Genomic DNA, 22,952 nt, shown 5'->3' on the forward strand with positions numbered 1-22,952 from the left:
GGAGCTGGAATTGGAGTGGGTGGTAGCCAAACCCACCTGCTTGGCCCTCTCTGGGGCCTGGAGGCTGCTCTGAGGGGTCTCGGAGGAGGAAGTTGCTTCAAACCCCTGCCCTGGGCAAATCCTGCCCATCCTTCTCCCTTGCTTTAACTTTTCCCAGTCTCAAGCCAAACTCCATATGTTTAATTTATCCAGTGACACATGCCATGCTTACTTAATTCTTTGCTAGGACACAGGATTTCTTAAGTTTATTTCTTCCTTTAAGGGTATACCTGCATTTCTACTCTCTATAATCTCTACTTGACTGAGCAGATGGTCTCAGCAGACAGTGCGGAGTCCCTACAACCTCATCCAGGAATCTAGCGAGCTGACACCTACCAAGAATCCCTGGAAGGCAGGGGAAATGGCAGCACAGATGTCCAGAAAAGCCCTGTCAGAAGCTACAAGGATCCCCAAAGTTATTTTTGCAGCAAACGCCTACACTGTGAAGGCAAGGGAAGATTCAGACGCAAGTTACAGCCCTGCAGGACCCTGGGCCACACAGCCTGACTGCGGGCAGCTCTGACGGCCCCCTCCCTGCTTCCCTGGGCTCAGTGGGCACACCCAGTGGCAGGTGTGCTCAATGTTCCCATGGACGGGCTTCTGTTTCCCTGCTTTCTCCCGGGGCTGGCCCTGCAAAGCACTCCGTAAATGTTAAATGAGTGGGCACAAAAGCCACAGATAACAGTGCAGGAAAAAACACAGGTGAAATCCTAAATCTTCGTCCTGTTGGGATGCAGATAACTTTCTTCATTAAAGGTAACACAAAACCTTTAAAATATATAGTAAACATGTCTTGTATTATTTCCTCTGCTCTTAGGTAGAGCCCCCATCACTACCAAATCCTCTTACCACAGTCGCAAGGTGCCTCCGGCGATGACAGAAGTCCTCTGGGCTGCTGGGCCTTTGAAGGAAGGTCCCCCAGCCCCCTGAGGAGGAGTCAGGGGCAGGCAGCAGAGCTAGACTGCAGGGAGATGGAGCTTCCTGGGCATCTCCCTGGCATCCAGGCGCCCTCCCACCCTTCCTCTGCTGGCTGTGAGCTGTCACGTAGTCACTGGTCTGTTTGCACAGGCTTTCTCTGGCAAAGTCAGCCTCGCTCTGCTGTGAGCTCCTGCTCTCTGCAGCAGCGGCATATACATACACATAGGGCACAACAGGGAGGCGTCGGCACCCCCAGGAAGCGGCCTCTCCCAATCCCAGGTTCCCAACCCCTTGAAGACGTCCCTGGAGTCCCGCAGAGCCAGGTCCCCACTGGGACAGCCCTGTCCTGTCCTCAGCCTCCCTCGTCGACCTCCTGGCTCCATCTCTTCCTGTCTGAGACTCCATGCACCCCTCCGTCTGGGCCCGAGTGAGCACCTGTGAAATGAGGACGTGCCGCGTCTTACCACAGGGGCGCTGGAGGCGATGCGACGGGACGACGGGGGGCTGGGGTTACTAAAAACCACTACATAGTTTTTAATAGATTTATATTTTAAATAAATGGATGTGTAGTTTGTAAATTTGATTTCTAATGACTTGAATTATTTGAATTCCTCGTCCCGATCCTCCGCTCGCCAACCGGCAGACCCTGCCGAGCGCGCCCTGGCCCGGCGGCACCGCCTGCTCCGGCCTCGCTGGGGGCGCCCTCGCCACGTGGGGCCGCCGGCCGTGCTGCCCCCTGGCGGCCGGAGCCGGAGGCCCAAGGCCGGCGCCGCACCTGGCCGCCCGCGGCCGCTCTAGGAACGCCGGCCTCTCGGTGGTGGCGCGAGGTCGCCGTCGGGCGCCTGGGAAGGGCCGTCCCGTGGCTCTTCCTGCGGGGCAGTCCCGGAGCCGGGGCGCTGCACCCGGAGGCCAGCCGGTCTCCCTTGTTTTCTGCTTTCCTCCCACGCCGGCCCGCTGGGGCCCGTGATGGGTGCAGTTGCGGGCGGGCGGTGCGCACACAAAGGGCAGGTCTCTGGGCCCTGCCGGGTGCGACGGAGCCGAGCGAGCCCCACCCCGAGGGCGCCAAGCCGCTACGGAGGACAGGGGTACAGAGGCAATGCCGGGGGGCGCGGGGACAAAGAAGGGAGGGATGGCCCCAGGAATTTACCCGAGTGTCTGGGTTTATAAAATCCTTTCCCGGGCAGCCGTTCCTTTTAACGGAGGTCAGTTAAGCTAGTGGCAGATGCACTTCCACCATGTGCAGGTGGATGGACCTTGAGAGGCGCCCTGGCGATGGGCTGGGCCTTTTCTGGTCCTTGAAACATTTTCAGATATTTGTCTAGTTATGTCCAAGAGGTGGACTTGCACTGTCAAAGGGTATAGACACTTTTTTAAAAGGGTTTTTATGCGTATTGCCAAACCCATCTCCAGAAGGTCCACCAGTTTACACTTGTTCTTTAGTGGGTACCTGCAGGCAGAGGTGAGAATTGGGAAGGCGGTCCCCTGAGGGAGAGGGAGGACACAGAATCACCTGGTTCTCTGTGAGTGCTGACCGACCGTGGCATTGGAACGGTGGCCGGGGCCAATATTGTGAGGCCTGATTCAATGCTTTGGGAACACTGGGCCAGAGGAATCCTTTGAAAATGCACATTTGCTCATAGTGTTCCGTGGTGTTTGTTTTGTTTTGTTTGTTTTGTTTTGTTGGTTAATCCTCACTGGTTGGTTGGCTGCCTCCTCCTTGACCAGGAATTGAACCCGTGACCCTTCTGTGCGCAGACAGATGCTCTAACCACCGAGAACATCAGCCAGGGCCCTAAGAGTAGCGGTTCCCATTGCTCTTGGGGTAAAATCCAGAATCTCCTGAGGGCCCACCAGGCCCTGCCTGCCTCTCCAGCCCTATCTTGGGCTGTGTAATAGCCTATTAGTTTCCTAGGGCTGCTGTCACCAAGTACCACAGTGTGGATGGTCTTATACAACCGAAATTTATTGGCTAGATAGAAGTTCAAAATCAAGGTGAGGTCAGGGTTGGTTCTCACTGGAGGCTCAGGGAGAATCTGTTCCACCCCTCTCACCCAGCTTCTGGTGGCGGCCAGTAATCTTCGGCATCCCTGGGCTTGGAGACCTATCACCCCAATATCTGCCTCCATTGTCACCTGGCTTTCTCCATTGTCACCTGGCTTTCTCTGTGTCTCTTCTCATAAGGACAACAGTCATATTGGACAACAGTCTTATTGCACATCCAGTATGACTTCATCTTAATTTAATTACATCTGCAATGACCCTATTTCCAAGTAGGGTCACATTCTTAGGTTCCTGGGAGGACATGAATGGTAAGACACTATGCAGCCTCCAGGAGGCAGGGGCCCGGGCTCCACCCACGCTGCCTGGTCCTCCTGGACTGCTCATCCCCCAGCTAGCTCCCCTCCCCCCCTGCAAGGTATTGTGGGAATGTCCCTTCCTCAGAGAAGCTCTCCCAAGCCCTGCAGACTAGGGTCACCCTGCCCTGTCCTGTGGGCTCACAGCACTCATCACATGGTAACTGAAGAAGTATCTGAGTGACAGTGTGTCACCTTTGCATGTGCCTCCTCTGCTATGATATGGCCTCCACCAGGACAGGAACAGGCCAACTGGATGAACAATAACAAACCTAAATTCGTGGCCAAAGAGGCTATCACGATAGGACAGGCCAGAGATGACAGGTCCCAGGAAATCCACTGCAGGAAGCCCATGAGGAAGGCCTCAGAGCAGTGGCCCCTGCACATGGCAGGGGATAGGTCTGCATTCAGACCAGGCTCCACCCGTCCCTAGGTGGCACATGAAATAAAACCCACCGCTGACCATGGCTTACAAGGCCCTATATTGTGACCTGCCCCACCTCCCTGACCTCTACTCCATTCTGTCCTGCCCTGTCCCTTTCCTGCAGCTGCACTGTCACTGTTTATGCTCCATAATCCTGCCTCGCTAGTTCCTGCCTTAGGGCCTTGGCAGTGATTCTACCCAGAGCCTGGAATGTTCTTTATCCAAATTTCTACATCCTGGTTTCTTATCAGTCAGACTTCAGCTCAGATTGTCACTTCCCTGAGCACCCCATCTAACTTCCACCGTCTTCCATCACACCACCCTGCTTTATTTTCCTATAGTGTTTTCAGTGTCTGCGGGGATCTGGTTCATGTATTTGCTATCTGCCACCTTATAACTCTGGGAGTAGAAGTTCCATGAGGGCAGGGACTGTGTTTGTTTGCCTTGTTCACTGCTGAGCCCTCAGTGCCTAGAGTAGAATTTGGGAAGCAGTGGGTCCTTACTATTTGTTGAATGAATGAAAGTGACTTAATTTTCATTCATTCAACTTGTTGGGGAGCACACGAGACTTGGTTGGGAAGTTTGTAAGGAGGACATTCTGAGAAAAGGGAAGTGCACAGAAGGTCCCCTGCCCTGTTTATCGGAATTCCGACTTAAGGGAATGCCGAAGGTGGTGCCCTAATTATTCCTTGACCTTTCCAAACAAGTCAGTGCACGTGCAGACCCCCAGATGTTTACTGGAATCCTTATGCTTAAATCTTTGGGTGTCCTTGCTTAAAGAACACTACAAACATGTGTGTTCTCCCAAGATTACTTACCCTACTGATTGTATCTTAAAGATAAACTTTATCTCAAACTGCTGTTACAATAAAAGCCTAATGAAGCAGGTAATTGAGGCTGCCTGGTTCCTTTAGCCAGGCAGTCCCTTAGCCCTCTCTTTCACAGCAAACGTTGTGTCGGAGTAATCCATTCATTCTTCACTCAGGGTCTGCTGGTCAGCCCTGGCATCAACCGAATGTCTTTCATCTGTAAAAAGGAGGTAATCTTAGCTACTTCATGGGAGATAACAATTTTACCTGCTTCAAAGAGTTCTTGGGAGGAAGCTGTCCATGCAGTGCCCCCAACAGAGTAAACACTCGATACATGTGAGCCTTGATTAATATCTTAGATTGACACACATCCTAACTGGAGAGGTAGTAGACAGCAGATGAAGCTATGTCCTCATCTGCAAAAATGGAAACAAGTATTCATTTAAAAGCTTGAAGGAGTTTTATGTAAATTATGCATATTTCTCAAATTAGTGTTCCATTGATCCTTTTTGTCATAAAGCAATTATTTATGACAATAGGAAATTATGTCAATAGGAAATAGAATTGCTTGCCATTACTAAAAGGGAATATGCTTAAATTTGTAGTATTTATTGGTTGTTTTGATTTTGAAAGTAATACATTTTATGCAGAAAATTTGGAGACTATAGAAGAGTATAAAGAAGAAAGTTTAAAAAGTCACCCATATATAGAATGGAAAACAGCCACTGTGGAAAACAGTATGGAGTTTCCTCAAAAATTTTAAAATGGAACTGCCTTTTGACCCAGTGATCCCACTTCTGGGAATATATCCTAAGAATCCTGAAACACCAATCAGAAAGAATATATGCACCCCTATGTTCACAGCAGCATTATTTATAATTGCTAAGATCTGGAAATAGCCCAAGTGCCCATCGGTAGATGAGTGGATAAAAAAGCTGTGGTACATTTACACAATGGAATACTATGCAACTGTAAAAAAAAGAAGGACCTCTTACCCTTTGGGACAGTATGGATAGACCAGGAGATAATTATGCTAAGTTAAATAAGTCAGTCAGAAAAAGACAAATACCATATCATCTCACTAATACGTGGAATCTGATGAACAAAATAGAACCAGAGGCATGGATATATGATACAGATTGACCATAGGGAAGGTGAGTGGGGGAGACTGGATAAAAGAAGGTGAAGGGATTAGCCAACGAATATATATGCATAGCCCATGGACACAGACAACAGAGTGATGAAGACCAGGGAAGGGGTAGGGGGCATGGGCTGGATGGATTGGGGCAAAGGGAAGGAAATGGGAGACATCTTAATAGCATCAACAATGAAAAAAACACAGAAGTCACCTATAATCGCTCTCTATATTTTTTTAGCCCTCGCCTTTATGCCATGGAGAAAACCATGCAAATGTAATTGTATCAGAGAGGAAATGCAATGCCAGCAGGCCGGTGGAAGGGACAGCTAAGCATGTAGGCTGTGATTATCTTTTCATTAAATCTGCATATATACTGTGGTGTCCTCCCAGTTCCGGATTTCACGTGTCCTGTCCTTGGGGCTGTTTTCAGTCTTGGGTTTCAGTAGATGTTCTAATATTTACTAGGACAAGTCCTCCAACACTGCTCTGTTATTTTCAGTTTTCTTAGCTTCCGACATCTATTTTGTTTTGGGGAGTAAATGGTCCACGTTTTGTTTACTAGGCCTGTCTCCCATTTATATCTCAGGTAAGGGATCAGTTTTAAAAAGACAGCATTTGAAGTAGAAAAAGGACTAAGAAGGTCTGGGTGGTTAGGAGAGGAGGGAGGCTGGGGAGGTGGGCAGTGAGTGACATCAGAGAATAGTGGGAAGAGGAAAGACAGGTGGTGAATAAAAGAGGAGAAAGAGAGCAAAAGGAAAGAAGGATGCGTGAAGAAAAGATGATAGATGGAGGGCAACTGACAAGTGAACAAGGTGGGCCACGCCCTCAGACCCAGAGCTTGGTGTGGGAAAAGGGCTTTTTCCCTCTCAGTAACAAGAGGGTACTATCTCTCACTGTGAGCAAAAGATTGTGACCAAATTATGGATGGATTCACCAAACTTGGGAAAGAAAGTGGGTTGGGCTTCAGAGCAGAAAGGCCAGTTTGGAATGACAATGGATATGAAGCTAATGATGCAGCTGCTGTGATGGTTTATATGGTCTGGGTGTGGCTATATGAGTATAAAGGTGTGAGTGAGGGAGAAGCACATACCTGGGGGTATAGCTCAGGGGTAGAGCATTTGACTGCAGATCAAGAGGTCCCCGGTTCAAATCCGGGTGCCCCCTTTGGTGTCCCTTTTTCCAGGATACCAGGCTCCCAGCAGCCTTCCCTGGTCTCCAAAGATCCAGCAACCCCACTAGAATGAAATTAGGACCCACCCTCTCCTCTTGACTCTGTGCCCTCTGTTAAAAGATATCTTCACATTCTTATTTCATCCTCAGAGGAAAACTGCAAGATAGGTGTTTTCATAAGTAGTCCTCTTCTGATTGAGTACTATCTCAATCCCCACCACCATCATCATCCTTATCATGGATGATGGTGACACAGAAATTTGAAGTACCTTGTCCCAAATCACAAAGTGACAGAATCAAGAGTTAAATGATGCCGAAGCCGGTTTGGCTCAGTGAATACAGCGTCGGCCTGCGGACTCAAGGGTCCCGGGTTCGATTCCGGTCAGGGGCATGTGCCTTGGTTGCGGACACATCCCCAGTGGGGGGTGTGCAGGAGGCAGCTGATCGATGTTTCTGGCTCTCTATCCCTCTCTCTTCCTCTCTGTAAAAAAATCAATAAAATATATATTTTTTTAAAAAAGAGTTAGCCGAAGCCGGTTTGGCTCAGTGGATGGAGCGTCAGCCTGCGGACTGAAGGGTCCCAGGTTCGATTCCGGTCGGGGGCATGTGCCTTGGTTGCGGGCACGTCCCCAGTGGGGGGGGGGTGCAGGAGGCAGCTGATCGATGTTTCTCTCTCATCGATGTTTCTGGCTCTCTATCCCTCTCTCTTCCTCACTGTAAAAAAATCAATAAAATATATTTTAAAAAAAAAGAGTTAAATGACTACCACTAGTCATTTAACTAGTAGTTTGTGACTACTTCACAAAAGAGGAAACCAAGGCAGTTATAAGATAAACTAGAGGCCTGATGCACAAAATTCGTGCAAGGGTAGGCCTTCCTTCCACCGGCTGCCGGCATCGGCTTCCCTCCGGCCGCCAGTAGGCACCTAGGACCCGGGCTTCCCTCGCAGCCCCAGTTTCATCCGGAAGGTGGTCCGGTCTAATTAGCAAATTACGCTTTTATTATTATAGATGACTCTTGGGATGTAATGTATAGCATGGTGACTATATTGTGTATTTGAAAGTTGTTGAGAGAGTAGGTCATCCAAGTTCTCATTACAAGGGAAAAAATCGTAACTATGTATGGTGAAGGATATTAACTAGACTTATGTGATTTCTTTTTACTTTATTTGTATAAAATATTTTCAAGTTTTATTGTGATATAACTGACATAAAGTTGTAGTTTAGGTGTACACATAATAACTTAATATGTGTACATATTGTAAAAGGATCACCACAATAATAACAGAGTCTTAATTTTTCTCTGTATGCTATTTTGTACATTTTCAATTCTGTGCCGTGTGAAAACATTACTCATACAGGATGCAGAGAAAAAGGAACCCTCGTGCACTGCTGGTGGGAATGCAGACTGGTGCAGCCACTGTGGAGAACAGTATGGAGTTTCCTCAAAAAACTAAAAATGGAACTCCCATTTGACCCAGTGATCTCACTTCTAGGAATATATCCCAAGAAACTAGAAACACCAATCAGAAAGGATGTATGCACCCCTATGTTCATAGCAGCACAATTCACCATAGCTAAGATTTGGAAACAGCCTAAGTGCCCATCAGCAGATGAGTGGATTGAAAGACTGTGGTACATCTACACAATGGAATACTATGCTGCAATGAAAAAGAAGGTGTTCTTACTATTTGCAACAGCATGGATGGAACTGGAGAGCATTACGCTAAGTGAAATAAGCCAGTTGGAGAAAGATAAGTATCACATGATCGCACTCATTTATGGAATATAATGAACAACATAAACTGATGAACAAAACAAATCCAGAGACAGAGAAACATCGATCAGACCATCAAACCTTAGAGGGAAGGTAAGGGAGGGTGGGGGTAAGGGGGAGAGATCAACCAAAGGACTGGTATGCATGCATATAAGCCTAACCAGTGGACACAGACAACAGGGGAGTGAGGGCATGAGTGAGGGGATGGAGGGGTAATGGGGGGATAAGGACACATAAAAATTAAAAACAAAAAACATTACTTATATAAAAGCTAATGAATTCACAAATTTAGGAAATCTCATTTCAAGTGCTCTGACTTCCAGAAGCCTCTTGGGTCCTCTCAAAGCTCTGGCTTAGATCTCCTCTGCTTTTCTGGGCAACCCCATTATAAGAGGGGAAGGAGTTTGCAGAGAGGTAGGGGAAGGGGACTGCTGATTGTCACAGGGCGGGAGAAGGGTTGGTCCTGAGGCTGCAAAGCCTGAACACCCATCCTCCAAGGGCAGCTGAGTTGCGGCAGGATGAAGTGGTAGTCATTTAACTCTTGATTCGTCACTTACTCTGTGATTTGGGGCAAGTTGCTTCAATTCCCTGTGTCACCGTCATCCATGATAAGGATGGTGATGGTGGTGATGATTGGGTCAGTACTACCACAAATAATTTTTTAAGTCATACATATGAAGGTCTTAGAACAGTTTATCTAACACATTATAAATGCTCAATAAACATTATAATAGGTGTATTGGGTGTGGCTGCCCAGTAGAAAAGTCCTGAGGAGGCCTACCCATTCTAGCAGGGGGTATAGCTCAGGGGTAGAGCATTTGACTGCAGATCAAGAGGTCCCTGGTTCAAATCCAGGTGCCCCCTATGTTATTTGACTTTTACTCCAGTGGAAGTATAGCTCCTTGTTATTCCACAGGCCCAGCCTCATGGAATCTAAATTTCCAACACTCGTGTTAGAGACTTAAGTGTCTCTTGTGACATTCCTCATGCATTTCATTTTTACCTCCTCAGCCATACTCATTTGCTGGAGAGGTAGAGGAAGTCTGTCCTAGACTTTCTCTGTTTCTCTGGTGCCTAATTATTACCATCCTGGTTTTATTTGTTTATACCAAGCTTGCTTCAAAAAATAGGATTTGAGGCAGCTTACAATAAAAGATGCAATAAAAGTCCAACTGATCAAGCAGGTATAAAAAGGCAAGGGCTGACTTATACGAGGCAGTCAAAGTCATAGAGATGGAAAGAATCATGGGGGCCAGGGGCTGGAGGTGGAAAGATGGGGGTTATCGATTAATGGGGACAGTTTCAGTTGGGGAAGATGAACATTTTCTGGAGCAGGATGGTGGTAATGGTTGCACAACATTATGAATTACTTAATACCACTGAACTGTACACTTCAAAGTGTTACGTGTATTTTACCACAATTTTAAAAACAGAAGGCAAGCCCTGGCCAGTGTGCGCAATAGTTAGAGTGTAGGCCCAGGCCTGAAAGGGTCATGGGTTCCATTCCCGATCAAGGGCATGTGCCTGGTGCAGGTTCTATTTCTGGACCCAGTCCAGGCACCTGTGGGAGGCCACCAATCAATATTTCTCTTTCTCTCTCTCTCCCCGAGACTCCCCCCACCCTCCCCACCCCCGCTCCCTCTCTCCCTTCCACTCTCTCTAAAAATCAATGGAAAAAATATTCTCAGGCTGGCCCAGCAGCCTTGGCTCAGTGGTTGAGTGTCAAACTATGAACCAGGAGTTCACAGTTTCATTCCTGGTCAGGCCGGGTTGAGGACTCAATCCTCAGTGTGGGATGTGCAGGAAGCAACCAATCAATTATTCTCTCTCATCCCTTTCCCTTCGTCCCTGAAATCAATAAAAATATATTTTTAAAAATATTCTCTAGTGAGGATTAACCAAAAAAACAAACACACACAAAACTGAAGGAAAAAGAAAAGGCAAGGACTGAATATTTAGGAGAAGTTACAAGATGAATACAAAGCTTATTATCTCTGAGCTTTCTGGTTATCAAACAGAAGTGAGAACATACTAATTCATCAATTGAGTAAAGTATTTTATTAATCTTAGCTAGTTTGGCTCAGTGGATAGAGCATCATCCTGCGGACTGAAGGGTCCCAGGTTCAATTCTGGTCAAGGGCACATGCCTGGATTGTGGGCTTGATCCCCAGTAGGAGGTGTGCAGGAGGCAGCCGATAGGTGACACTCTCTCATCATTAATTCTATCTCTCTCTCTCCCTCTCCCTTCCTCTCTGAAATCAATAAAAATATATTTTAAAATATTTTATTAGCTCTGAAAACAGCAGGCATTTATAAGATAGGTGTTTGCCAGGGTAGCCCTGTACAGTCACACAGGCTGTGTGTTGCACAACTCCACCAATTACACAGTCCCCTACGATTGCACAGCATAATGACACTAGATATTGGCCATATTTTATCGCTTTTACAAAACACACACACACACACACACACACACACACACACACACACACACCAAAACAGAATAGTAGACTGGGTGGCTTAGAACAGTAGAAATTTATTTCTCAGTCTGAAGGTTGGAAAGTCCAAGATCAAGGTACCGGCAAATTCTGTGTCTGGTGAGGGCCGTTCCCTGGTCTGTGTACAGCTGGCTTCCTCACGTGCCAAAGGGACAAGAAGATCTTTTGAGCTAATTTTGTAAGGGCACTAATCCCATTCATGAGACTTCCACCCTATGATCTCATCACCTCCCAAAGGGCTCACCTCAACATATTGATTTGGGGGTGACACAAACATCCAGTCAATAGTACATATGTGTATGGCTCGGGAAGGATTTTTTAACACAACCCCCAAATCACAAACTATAGAAGATAAATTTGATTACACCAACATTTAAATTTTTACGTGACAAGAACTCCTTAAACAAGAGATTGAATTTTGCAACATACTAGTATATGATGGAGAATGGATTTGTCCCAGAATATAAGCAAAATGGAAAAGTTCTAGAGATCTGTTGTACAACAATGTGGATATAGTTAACACTACTGAACTATCCACTTGTAAATGGCTAAAATGGTAAATTTTGTGATGTGTTTTTCCCTTCAATTTAAAAATTTTAAATTATTTTAAAAATAAGAATTTCTATACAGGAAAAAAAAATAGTCAGCCCAACAGAAAACACACAAAGACAGGTTAAGCAATTCACAGAAAATGTTATTTTTATAACAAATAATCATATGAAAAGATGCTTAACTTTGCTAGGAATCAGGGAAATGAAAATTAAAACAATAAAGAGCCCTGGCTGGTATGCTCAATGGTTAGAGCATCAGCCTATGCACCAAAGGGTCTTGGGTTTGATTCCCTGTCAAGGGCATGTACCTGGGTTGGGGGTTCACTCCCCACCCCTGGTCAGGGTGTGCCAGAGACAACCAATTGATGTGTCTCTCTCACATCGATGTTTCTTTCTCCCCCAACCCGCCTCTCTTTCACTCTGAAAAGCAATGGAAAAAATATCCTCTGGTGAGGATTTTTAAAAAATGTTTTTAATTAATTAATTAATTAATTAAGAGGCACCATTTTCACTCCCCTCCCAAAACTTAGATAAGTTGAGATTTAATTAGATTAAGAGTTGGTGAGAAGAAATGGTATTTTTATTTGCTCACAATGGGAGTATACTTGGAACACTCACTATGAAGAAAATGTTGGCAATAAAAATAGTAAATATAAAAATTACATAATACTATAATAGTAAAATTAAAAGTGTGCATACAATTCAGGAGTTTCACTTCAGGGCCCCTTTGAGAAACTCTAGCTTAAGTGTATCAGGAGATATGTACAAAGATGTTCATTGAAGCATCATTTGTAAAAAAACAGAAAACATTTCTAGTATGTCCATTAATAGTAGAATAGGTAAATAAAACCTTTTCATTCCTATAATGTAATCAAAGTAAGCAGTTCAAGGTGGTTTAACTGAGAGTCCAAAGTAAAATCGGTACAGGCGCCAAAGGCAGGAGTGAGACAGAGTGCCCTTGTCTGATAACTAGATTCCTCACCCACCACCGGGGACAGAGGGTCAGGTTGTTGGAGATGAGACTATTGTTGAGAAACACTTTTCTGGAGAGAAAGAGTCGGGGTGCTCTTCCCCGTTGGTGACATGTCCTGGAGTTGGGGTCTGCAGTGAGGTGTGTCCAGCTCTGCAGGCAGAGAGGGGCCAGGTAACTCTCTGGAACCAGCAGGTACTACCAGAGTGGGTGGGAATAAAAGGCACATGAGGGTTTCCTGTACCCAACAGGAGAAAACCATTTTGGAGCGACATCAAACTCTGAGCAAGAGGATGGGGTCATGGACCCAAACAGCGAGAGGCTGTGACACGGATCCCTGGAAGCCAAGAGAAAAGTACATTGCCAAGTTATGGAAGCAGTCAAATGTTCCCAATGGAGGCCTCACGGGAATCCCAAGAAAACACTCCAGGAGTAATTTCAAACACTTGCCAGTCCAGAGAAAGCGAATCTGTCTTACTACGGTACTCCTCTAGTGAGAGCTTTCTTACTCTCCTTTGCCTCTCCTCCTGTAATGCCCAGTGTTCAGAATCCCCAAAAACCCCCCAGGAAGGAGCCAAGACCCGCTGTAACTGCAAGAGAACCTTTATTCGTGCTAGCACGAGCTCTCATCTCCAGCGCTCACCGGGGACCAAGAGAGATTCTCTTGCCAACACAAAGGCTTTAAGGGGGTCTCAAGCAGTGGGCAGGGAGAGTGTTTATGATTGGTCAGGGGTAGGGTGAGGGGTCCAGTTACACAAAGGCACACTGGGTAGCTTGCTTAAGGTGGACTGAGTCCATCTCTCTACATTCCTATTGGCAGGTTCATGCAATTGTTACATTCTCGCGGTTTTCTAAGAAAAAGGAGTTATATACATAGTTACACAGGGTGGAGGGTACAGTACATTTTGTGCTGTCCTGCTCTGCCCTTTCATTCCCCCCTTGTCTTGGGACACCCGGCTCAATCATGAGACGGTTTGCATTTTTACTTTGTCTTTTACTTCTGGTTAAGGTTTTTAGTACTACAGTCCCCAACAGTACTGTCCACAGTGAAGTCCAGTTCCTCTCCTGCAGGTGTTGAGTTTCCTCCTGGCCTGCGTGGAGCCCAGGCTAGGGATCTCACGGGTGAGGCCGCTGGCTGCCAGGATCTAGGCCGTTTCCTGGTGCAGGAGCTGGGAGTGGTGTAGCCAGGTCTGGACACCATCTACTTCAACAGCTGTGGGCGTGCTCAGGATAACAGTGTAGCATCCCTTCCAGGTTGGGGTGAGTCCTTGGGCAGTGAACTTCTTTACCTACACCGAGTCCTTGGGCTGGAAGGGTTGTACAGGAACAAGCTTATGGGTGGCTTTCTGGGTATACTGCACAGCCTGTAAGGACTTGAGTAAGGGAATGGTTATGAATTCCAGCTTTCAGTTTCTTCCTGTCCCTGGAAAGGAAGCGGCAGGGGGAGGTCTATCATATATGATCTCTAAAAGGGGGAAACCCCTACCGGTAGGGGGTACACCTGGCCCATAAGAGGGTGAAGGGTAGGAGGTTGGTCCAGTTTTCACCGGTTTCTAGGGTAAATTCAGTTAAATTCTTTTTTGAGTCTCGCGCATGGCTGTCCTAAGGCTTGAGCTATATTTTGAGATATCTTGGCTACAAAAGGCGGGGCTGTTATCTGATCCTATGACTACTGGCAGCCTGAATCTAGGTATAATCTCCTGGAGTAATCTCTTGACAATTATAGAGGCAGTTTCTGTCCTAGTGGGGTATGCTTCAACCCAACCCGAGAAGGTGTCTATGAGAGCTAGCAGATACTTATACCCTGACGCTAGTGGCTTAATCTCTGTGAAATCCACCTCCCATGCTCTCCTGGGGAATTTCCGTGGGGCCCGAATTCTCAGGGGGACCCTCTTACCTTGCTTAGCATTTACCTGTGCACAGTCATTACTTCTAGTGACTATGCTTTTAATTATTTTATCTAAGAGTACCTGCCTTGTAGAACTTCAGAAGTCTTGGTGACGCTAAGTGGGTAGCTTGGTATAATTGGGTAACTAATGTCCAACCTATAGCCTCTGGGACCAACAGTCTGTCATCTGGTAGGGTACACCAACCATCCGGTTCTTTAATGGCTTGCTTCTGTTCTGCCAATTCCTCCTCTTGTTTGGTGTAGGAGGGGGTCTGCATAGGTCCAGGTACGGCAGGGTTACTAAAACTTGTAAAGGCCCCACTGGTTTTTGGGCGGCTTCCTTGGCAGTTTGGTCTGCGGCTCTATTTCCTCTGGCTTCAATTGTCTTCCCTTTCTGATGTCCTTTGCAGTGCACTATTGCAACTGCCCTTGAGAGCCAGATGACCTTTAATGTGGCTAAAATGTTTTCCTTATTTTTAATTTCCTTTTTTACTGCAGTTGGTAACCCTCTTTTCTGGTGGATGGCACTGTGTTCCTATTGGAGGGCCTGGATTAAGGCCAAAAGCTCGACCTTTTGTGCTATGGTTCCCCTATTTAGGGACTGCGCCCAAATGGTGCGGTTCAGGGTGACTACTGCTGCCCCTGCACATCGGATGCCATCCTGAACATAACTGCTCCCAACTGTGAACAGTACCTTGTCTGGTGATGATAGTGGGGCATCTTTCAGGTCTGGACGAGCCGTTTGTACTGCGTCTGTTACCTCTGTGCAGTCATGAATGGGTTCCTCTGGCTCATTATCTGGAAGCTCTGGAAGCAGGCTGGCAGGGTTGATGGCCAGTGTCTTATGGAACCGGATGCAGGGCTGGTCCAGGAGAAGAGCTTGGCACTGGGTGATCCTGGTGTTTGACATCTATCTCTCCAGGGCACCTCGAAGGAGGGTCTCCACACCATGGGGTATTATTAGGGCTAGTTCCTGGCCCAGAGTTTGCTTATCTGCCTTCTTTACCAGCGATGCTGTGGTGGCTACTGCCCGGAGGCACGCTGGCCACCCTGCTGCCACGGGGTCTAGTCTCTTAGACAGATAGGCTACAGGTCTCTTCCAGGACCTAGAGTCTGAGTGAGAACCCCTTTGGCAATGCCCCTTACCTCACTCACGTGGAGGTGGAAGGGCTTCGTGACGTCAGGCAAGGCTAGGGCAGGTGCTGAGATGAGAGCTTTCTTTAGCTCCTCAAAGGCCCATTGTTCTACTTCGGTCTAGTTCAGCGGCTGCGTTCCCCCAGTACTTGAGTCTAGAGGTTTAGCAATCCCTATGAGCCCCGGTATCCATAGGTTGTAGTATCCAACTGCCCCTAATAATTCCCGCTTCATCCCCCTCAAAGGATATGATGGCAGTCCAAATAGTTTCTGTAGGAGGTCACATCTACATAGGGGGTACGGGCATTCTGGCATGACCAGAAATGAATGAGTTACCGTGTTCTTTCCGAGGTCCATAGTCCTTTTTGATGTCTAAGGAAAACAGGCAATTTGTCCGGTGGCTTCCTGGACTGCTGTCTTCTTAGAGGTTACGGGTCCCATAGGCCCTGTCAAGACTGAATAGGCTGTTTCAGTGTCCACCAGGAAACTAACAGGTTTGCCCCCCACTTGTAAGGTTACCCTGGAGGCTTAATAGAAAGGAACCCCGGTCCTGTCAGTCCTTTTCTTCTAAGTTAAAGACCCTTGGAGTCTGAGTCTCCCCTTTCTGCTTCTCTAGCTAACCTGCCAGGACATTTTCTCTTCCAGTGCCTCTGCTTCTTACAATAGGCATACTAATTCCTTCCTATTTGCTGCTGGCTTTTTCTTCTTTCTAATATTTCTCTGTTCTTCTTCTTACTATATATAAACTTTTACAAATTTTATAATTTTAAATTAGTCTCTAAACTTTTTTTATGTCTTTCAAAAATGTATAATCATGCCTCAAACCTTTTATTACTTTAAAATATTTAGAAAAGGCAGAGGGAGAAGGGAGCAGGCTCAGCCGCTTGAATTTCAAACTGTTATATTTTTCCTATAGATAAGCATCTCAGATTCTGATAAGCCTGGAATGGGGAATTTCTAGCTGCCGCCTTTAAGCCCCCTAACAGAACACGGTGAAAAGTGTCCAAGGAGTTGCCGAGGGTTCTTGGGTCTCATTGGGGCGGAGGGGGTCACAAGGGAATTTCCCTCCTTGTTGCTGCCTCTAGTCACTTAAAACAATCCCTGGAGGGGAGGGACACCGGGTGGGCGGAGGCAGGGAGCGCGGCGCGGGTCCCACCGAGGCGTTTTCATCTGGCAGTCCACTCTCTGTTCCCACTGGGAAAAGTGCTTGCCTCCTGCTAACGAAGGTGGTGTGGGGGAACCGGTGACCCCTACACTGTAATCAGACTCCCTGACCTTTCTGAAAAGCCACTCTGCTTGAGTGTGTTTCTATTAAAAATTACTGATTTCAAAATTATAACTTAAGAGTTGCCACACACACATAAGGACCAAGTGGCCTATAAAATATTTTCCTTTTCTTTTAAAGGTTTTACAATGTACAATAATCATATCAAACTTAATGGCCAATTGAGACAAACACTTCTGAGACCGTTCCTCCACCACTGATTAAGACTGGGTGGTGGCGGGTGTCAGAAATAAGATTCACTTAGGTTTTGAGCTTGCTGGGCAGACTTGGTGACTTTGCCAGCTCCAGCTTCCTTCTTATAGTTAATTTTAGAATGTGGTCCCTGCTTTAAATCTCTTTGGATTACAATTGTTATAACTTTATATCTTCAAATTAATAAATATAGACAGAAATGTTGTTAGGCAGGCCGATTCCCCCTCTGACAGAGAGAAAACACCCCTGGGAAAAAAGAATCCCAGTGGCCACTCGGGGGGATTGCTACCTGTCAGAGCACTCAGCCTTAAACAAATTAAATGTGTTGTTGTTTTTTTCTTCTATATATGAACAAATAATTATAACCAGGCAGACAACAAAATATCAAACAAACATCTGTCCTTATATCATTTCAGTAGATAAGTATTCTTATATTCTTGGGATCTAAGCAGATAACAGAAACACTGCCTCTAAGTCCCCTGATGGGGGCCTCCCTTTCCTATCGTCGCTTTTTCTGGCTTCTGCCATAGGCCAGTGGGCGGGACCAGTGTGTTGAAGGAAAAATCATCCTGCAGTCCGGCTCGGGGAGGGACAGGTTACACATGGAGCGTTGTTTCAGGAGAGGCAAAACCTTGATAAAAGTTCCGTAATTCAATCACACAGTCCAAGGTTAAACTGGAAGGGAAGAACCACTCAATGTCCTCTAAGAGGATTTTAACAAACTGATAACAAACTGACAAAACCTTGACAAATCAAAATTCAATAAATAATATATACATAGAGGGCCCAATTATGACAGAAAATATAAGACAAAAAGACAAAACAAACAGTCCTGATACCAACATGACAAAACACAAAACAAACACCTGTTGAGAGGGAGAGCCTCCAGCCCCTTCCGGGGGGTCCCTCTCTCCTCCCGCAGGAGAAGATTTCTTGTGAGCTTAAAGCCTGGGTGGCCTCCTGAAAGAAAAGATTTTTAATCCAGTTACAGATGCTATTAGAATCAGGATGAGAGAGGAAGGGAAAGTCCAGGTTATGTCCTCTCTGAGGATCCTAATAACTGAAAACAGTAAGTTAAACAAACGGTTAACGGGGTCTATAAAGAGTTAATAGTAACTTCAGCCTTAGTTCCACGTTGGACTATGATGTCACAGGCCTGTAAATCTTTCCGCCCTGTGAAGTTGTTAGCTGGGAGTCTCCGAGCACCAAAAGAGATAAGGAAGCTGTAAATAAAAGTTCCTTTGTTCTTTGAAATGTTATAAATGGATACTTTTAAATCAACCTTAGAACTTTAAAATTCAATTTAATACAGTAAATTCACAAATCAGAGCAAACTGAAACCTTCATTTATACAAACAGAGGAATTTTTATCATCTAAGTGGGCTTATTCCCTCTCTGACGGAGAACAAAGGACTGAGAAAAAGGTGTCTCAGCAGCTGCTAAAGACCTTTTCTATTCCGCCACAGCAGGTCCGCCCTATCTTTAAATAAATTAAACAGCAGAAAGAGATAACAAATATTTTTACATTTATATTTATATACCAAACAGTCCGAGTTTTTGACTCCTACTAGATATTTACCAGAGTTTAAACAGACACCTGATTAATTTGCCTGAGGAAGCTTTATGGCCTTCGGGGGGGGGGGAGATTAAGCTCCCCTTTCCACTCACTTGGAGTGGACTGAGTCTGTCCCATAATGTCCGTCAAGAGAGTCCACAAAACAAAACAAAAACAAATCAACACACACAAACAGAGGATCCTTAAGAAAATCCTTCCAACGCGAGTCCGTTGGAGCAGAACCAGAAGCGTGGACGACGGCCTCACGCCGACCGGCGGGAGCGACCCACCTCGTCCCAGAAACTGAGGGGCATACACATCCCTCCTGAAAGAGGATCGAGACGTCTCCCGATGCCTCTAGCCCGTGGTCCTCCAGCACGTCTGCCTAGACCGCTTCGGGCACTGCCAGAAATTCAGATTTGAGCTCACACAAGGGACAAAAGACAAACAGACACCTACCGTGGCCAGTCAGGTTCTCCGGGTTTGGGGGTCCCTCGGAGGGCTTGGGGATCCCGGACGCGCCCCCAAATGTAATGCCCAGTGTTCAGAATCCCCAAAAACCCCCCAGGAAGGAGCCAAGACCCGCTGTAACTGCAAGAGAACCTTTATTCGTGCTAGCACGAGCTCTCATCTCCAGCGCTCACCGGGGACCAAGAGAGCTTCTCTCGCCAACACAAAGGCTTTAAGGGGGTCTCAAGCAGTGGGCAGGGAGAGTGTTTATGACTCCCATGATTGGTCAGGGGTAGGGTGAGGGGTCCAGTTACACAAAGGCACACTGGGCAGCTTGCCTAAAGTGGACTGAGTCCATCTCTCTACATTCCTATTGGCAGGTTCATGCAATTGTTACATTCTCGCGGTTTTCTAAGAAAAAGGAGTTATATACATAGTTACACAGGGTGGAGGGTACAGTACATTTTGTGCTGTCCTGCTCTGCCCTTTCACTCCCTCCCTCCCACCCTAAATGCCAGGGTAGGAAGTGGGCCTCTGTGATCCATCCCCAGCATGGTCGGCTTTTGATGGAGGTTGCTGAATTTCCCAGGGCAAACAGAATGTAGGGAGCAGGGAAGAGGATGTAAGAACAAAGAACTGTGCACGTGGGCCAGCATCATGGTGGAAACCCCCAAGGCACGGCCTCAGCTAGTCAGCGGGAGGTGGAGGCAACTAGAAAAGGCCTCAGCACAATTTTTTAAAATGACGCAAGATGTAGGCTTCGTATGAGGAAACAGGTGACCCCATAGTACTCAGCCAATGAGGAAACGGAGGAGGGACTGAATAAAGGGGCTGTGCTCGCTGCCCCAGGTGTGCCTGTACAACCAGACAGACACCGCTCTGGAGAGCCTATTAAAAGTCTCATCTTCGTTGGCAAAACCGGTTTGGCTCAGTGGATAGAGCGTCGGACTGAGGGGTCCCGGGTTCGATTCCGGTCAAGGGCATGTACATTGTTGCGGGCACATCCCCAGTGGGGGGTGTGCAGGAGGCGGCTGGTCGATGTTTCTCTCTCAATGTTTCTAGCTCTCTGTCCCTCTCCTTTCCTCTCTGTAGTCAATAAAATATATTTTAAAAAAAGAAAAAAAAGTCTCATCTTCACCATATTTCTGTCTCTGAGTCTGTTATTTGAATTTGGACAGGTGAGCATTTCTCACACTAGGAATGAATGCTAGGTGGGGAAGGAGAGACGAAGGACCATGTCCCAACTCTCCCACTTCTAGGGAAGAACAGAAGTTGGAATCGGAATCCATTTCAGAGTATTGATTATTACATGAGATTGGATATTTTGGTTACTGAATTCAGACAACAACCCTGGGACTTTCTGTTACCTATGATCATTAAAGTCACTTGAACAAGAAAATATTTCACCGAGAAAGTTTAAAGGGTCAGCAATGAGAGACAAAGATGAGGTTGCTTTTCTTTTTTAAAAATATTTTTTTATTTATTTTAGAAAGACGAAGGGAGAGGGATAGAGAGATAGAAATGTCAATCAGCTGTATGTGCCCAGAATGGGAATCCAACCATGACCCTTGATTCATGGGCTGATGCTACACTGGCCAGGCTGAGAAGGCTAAAAGGGCTAATGTAACCCTGATATTCGGGGCTAGTGACCTAAATCCAAGCCAGCAAGCTCAGTGTACATTCCTGATAACCTATAATTAAGTCCCTCTCTCCTTCCCAGATACTGGTCTTGCAGAACCTGTTACTGTGAACAGCGCACTGCCCCGGAGGGAGGGTTATTAACGCTGGCGCCAGGCCAGACCATCAGATATGGCCTGGAGACCCCCAACACCTGGGGGCCTTCTTGCAAGGCCCTCGAAAAGGACCGGAAGCATAATCCATGTTTGTGGGACAAAGAGCACAGGGAGGGAGATATAAGGGAGGGCCCCATGCATGTTCCTTCACTCAGATTTGGAAGGCTGTTCCCTGAGTCCGCTGGCGTATTAAACAGTGTCCCTCCTTTTTTTCTCAGAAGCGTCCTTGGTTTTCTTTGGTCTTCTGCAACAAGGCGCGGTTGCTTTTCTTATTACCTCTCGAGTCCCACAAGTCCAGTGTTACCAGATCAAGAGTGACACAGATAGCTCTCAAAGACATGGTGTCATGTGCGGAAAAATTTAAGATGCAGAACTACACATTCAGCTGAACTGAAAGGTTCCAGGTTCGATTCCGGTCAAGGGCATGTACCTTGGTTGCAGGCACATCCCCAGTAGGGGGTGTGCAAGAGGCAGCTGGTCGATGTTTCTCTCTCATCGATGTTTCTAACTCTCTATCCCTCTCTCTTCCTCTCTGTAATAAATCAGAACTACACATTCAGCCACTTGGGTTTTAAAAATCTAGACCAGTGCTGGATATTGTTTATGCATATTCAGTTATGAACATAAAAGTGATACCGAATTTTTGGACTGGAACCCGGATTCTTTGTCAGCCGGAATCGAAGAATGAATCCACAGACAGGAAGTGGTATAGCAAAGGTGGAGATTTAATGAAGAACAAGTACAGACTCCCACGTAGGGAGGGGGAAGAGTCCCACAGAATGGACTCCCACATGGGGAGGGGGAAAGGGGTCCCACTGGGGTCCTCTTCCTAACGGCTTATAAAGGCAGCAGATCCTGGTGCCTTGATATCCCCTCTGATTGGTCACTATTCCCTTAGTCTGGTTACCATAGTAACTCCTGGACTCAAAGGTCAAACCCCCTCCTTCCTTATTGTTTTCCTATTCCCTTTGGGCTTTCTTCCTCTCCTTCTGAATGAAGGGCTTCCTTCTCTTTATTTTGTAAATATGGCCTTTCTTGGCTACTTCCAGTTCCCTTGTCTTATGGAAATATACCTGTTGCTGCCTCCTTGTCTTATGGAGATGTAACGGCACCTGGCTTCCTTGTGTTATGGAAATGTAACTTTCTCCCAGTCTGCAGCCCCGTGCTTTTTCTATGGACCCTAATTCTAAAAAATCCCTAAGCCTGCTTATGTCCCCCTAAAATTCCTGCTTCAAAAGTATTAAAAGGGGACTCGTATTTAAAATACATAAAGAGCTGTCAAAATTCTACAAAATGTCCAATTAGAAAATGGGCCAAAGACATGCACAGACATTTCACTGAAGTGGATGTACAGATGGCAAATAAGCATTTGAAGAAGTGTCAACATCATCACCATTAGGGAAGTGCAAACTGAAACCTCAGGGAGATGTCACCATACACCTATCAGCAGAACTGAAATACAAAAGGTGATAATATCAAATGCTGGTGAGAATGCAGAAAAAATGAGACACTCATATTCAGCAATAAGAATGTAAAATGATAGCTGTAACTGGTTTGGCTCAGTGGATAGAGCTTCGGCCTGCGGACTGAAGGGTCCCAGGTTCGATTCCGGTCAAGGGCACGTACCTTGGTTGCGGGCACATCCCCAGTAGGGGGGTGTGCAGGAGGCAGCTGATCGATGTTTCTCTCTCATCGATGTTTCTAACTCTCTATCCCTCTCCCTTCCTCTCTGTAAAAAATCAATAAAATATATTAAAAAAGAATGTAAAATGATAAAACCACTCGGGCAAATAGTTTGCCAAGTTCTTACCAAACCAAATATACGCTTAGTACATGTGATAGTTGATTTTATGTGTTAACTAGACTGGGCCACATGGAGGTCAGATATTCAGTCAAACACTACTCTGGGTGGGTCTGTGAGGGTGTTTTTAAACAAGATTAACATTGGGGGAGGCCTGTTGTCATGTCAAAAGGGTACATCAAGAAGCGCTGTGAAGAGGCCCATGTG

The 22,952-nt window shown here is 46.4% G+C and overlaps 2 non-coding genes across 2 annotated transcripts; both read left to right on the forward strand.

Moving 5' to 3' along the window:
• The first annotated feature begins 6,774 nt into the window (after positions 1–6,774).
• On the forward strand, positions 6,775–6,846 carry TRNAC-GCA (transfer RNA cysteine (anticodon GCA)). Its single transcript has one exon. It is a non-coding gene; the product is annotated as a tRNA-Cys (tRNA).
• A 2,574-nt stretch (positions 6,847–9,420) lies between these two features.
• TRNAC-GCA (transfer RNA cysteine (anticodon GCA)) lies at positions 9,421–9,492 on the forward strand. Its single transcript has one exon. It is a non-coding gene; the product is annotated as a tRNA-Cys (tRNA).
• The last annotated feature ends 13,460 nt before the right edge of the window (positions 9,493–22,952 follow it).

This window comes from Eptesicus fuscus, chromosome 14 (assembly GCF_027574615.1).
Source record: "Eptesicus fuscus isolate TK198812 chromosome 14, DD_ASM_mEF_20220401, whole genome shotgun sequence".
Classification (NCBI taxonomy): domain Eukaryota; kingdom Metazoa; phylum Chordata; class Mammalia; order Chiroptera; family Vespertilionidae; genus Eptesicus; species Eptesicus fuscus.